Genomic DNA, 2461 nt, shown 5'->3' on the forward strand with positions numbered 1-2461 from the left:
GAGTACGGAGCTCCCTGCCCTGTGCCAGACTCCCGTGCTCGATAGGATCGATCATCGGAACGGCTCGATGACGGATCGATATGTGATCGATGGAATAGACCTTTTTCAAAGAGGTCCCCCTGTTTAACCCATGCCATATATTACAATATGCAGATACAGTAATTATGCATGCTCTATCATTTTTTTTCTGGCTGGACTCCCATTAATCTCCTTTACCGTTCCTTACGATGTAGGAACGAGGAAATTCAGCCTTAAAAAGTCCTGAGTCGATCCTTCGTTGATCCATTATCGAGTCGTATTCAATCGAGTATATCGATTCCTCGATCGTTAATCGATTTCGTCACACTGCTGTTCCCCTCAGGCAAACGTCGCTTTTGTAGAGGTCACGAAATGCCGTACAGACGTGAAAAAAAAAATTCAAATTTCTGCCGACGAGCACGACAAAAACAAAAAATCAGGAGTTTTCATTGCCTACACAAAGAATAAGACAGAGCACGCAGTAAAATAAAACTAACAACCTGAAACCTTTTTTTGTCAAAATAAGAAAATTCTTAGCGCAGTAATGTTTCATTCAGAAAAATCCATTTTCCACCAGACCTACAACAAGGTTTCAAACCACGCTGCGGCAGTACTGGCAATGAATTCTGACTTAAAAAATGTTGGTCCAGTTCCCTGGAAAGGGTATGATTACACTTCCAAATGACTTTTTTTTACAATAACATTTGTCTTCTCACAAATTCAAAAATATAGGTTATAAAACCAACACGGGGGTCAACATTCTTTACAATTAGATCAACCATGTAAATGTCACTTGTTTTCCTGATATTTGGATAGTATTAAAACCTTTCTGTATATATTTGGTTCTTCAAAACCATTTCCCTTTCCTGCAGTAGGCTCTAAAGTTTTTTTGCGCGGTAATCTAGAAAGGCCTTTAGTGCGGTATAAACAAATGATTTCATTGATTGAAAAAAGTCAAAACATCAAAATTAGTTAAATTAGTTAATGCGAATTGGCCCTAATTTGCATTACATATTCACTTCCGCATATCCTAAAATTGGCCAATTCGCATTAATAGATTCTTCATTTATAATTATATTAAATTAGCTGTGACAATTAATTCTGCAAAGCATGAATTTTTAAAGTGTCATTCGCATTATTGTATTCCGCATCAATCTATTCTCGCATTAATCTATTCTTGCATTAATCTATTCCCTTAACCCTATTCAACCTAGGCTTTTAGGGGCGGTTCAGAACTAGGGGGGGGGGCTTTTCCTGTACCACCCCTTAACTTTTGATCTAGTGGGTCTATTGGATGAAATTGGCAACAAGATCTTGTCACGTAAGNGATCTAGTAGGTCTTTTTGGATGAAATTTGGCCACAAGATCTTTTCACATAAGGTAACTTTTGACAAAAATTTTTTCGATGACGTCACTCAGCATGCCCAAAGTGAGCAAAAACCGAAAATCCTTTTTCTTATAAATAGCTATTGTACTCTAACAAAGGCTTTAGAGAAAAGTTGTCTGAGTTTAAAATGCCTATTTTATCCTAAATATTCAATATATTACGGTTTAAATGATATATTTGACATCAAAAATAAATTTGTATTAGAAAAGTGTCAATTTTTGTGACACCTTACTGTCAGAAATGTCATCATGCTCAAGGTGTGAAAATATTTAGGTGTCAAATTTTTTTTTATTTTGAAGCTAAATAAAAGTTAGGAATTTACAGAAAATTTCACGGCAAAAGCTCTATTATTTCAAAAACTATTACCAATAGTTTGACCTCCGAACAGAAAGAGCCCCCCCCCCCTAGGCCGAATAGGGTTAAACCAAAAAATATCAACTTGTTTTGTACCTCCAAAACCGAGTCCCATTCCTCCACTGAGACAGGTCCAGGAAGAACAATACCTTTCTTGTGTGCACCCTCTAGTAAAATCACTGTTTCCTCAGAAATTAGTCAAAAACCTGCCAAAAGCAGGTCGAACGAAGTTTTATTTGAGAAATTGGGAAAAACTAACACAAGATCCAGAAATACTGAGAACAATTCAGGGATATCAAATACCCTTTGTTTCAACTCCAAGGCAAAATCAAATTCCCCAATCTCCAAACATGTCAAAAGAGGAGATATCACTAGTAGATCAGGAGATAGAACAAATGTTGGAAAAGAATGCTATAGAAATAGTTCATTTTCAAAGCCAAAATCAATTTCTAAGTTCTCTGTTCCTGGTTTGCAAAAAGGATGATAAATCTGAAGTCCCTAAACAAACACACTCCTTACCTTCATTTCAAGATGGAAAGCTTGTCCTTACTCAAAGAACTTCTAAAAAAGGGGGACTTCATGGTCAAGATAGACCTTTCGGACGCCTATTTCTCAATCCCGTTAAGTCAAAAATCCAGGAAGTATGTGAGATTCAAGTGGAAACAAAAAATTTACCAATTTTTTGCCTGTGCTTCGGCCTTG

This window comes from Clytia hemisphaerica, unplaced genomic scaffold (genome assembly GCF_902728285.1).
Source record: "Clytia hemisphaerica strain Z4C2 unplaced genomic scaffold, Clytia hemisphaerica genome assembly, whole genome shotgun sequence".
NCBI classification, from domain to species: Eukaryota; Metazoa; Cnidaria; class Hydrozoa; order Leptothecata; family Clytiidae; genus Clytia; species Clytia hemisphaerica.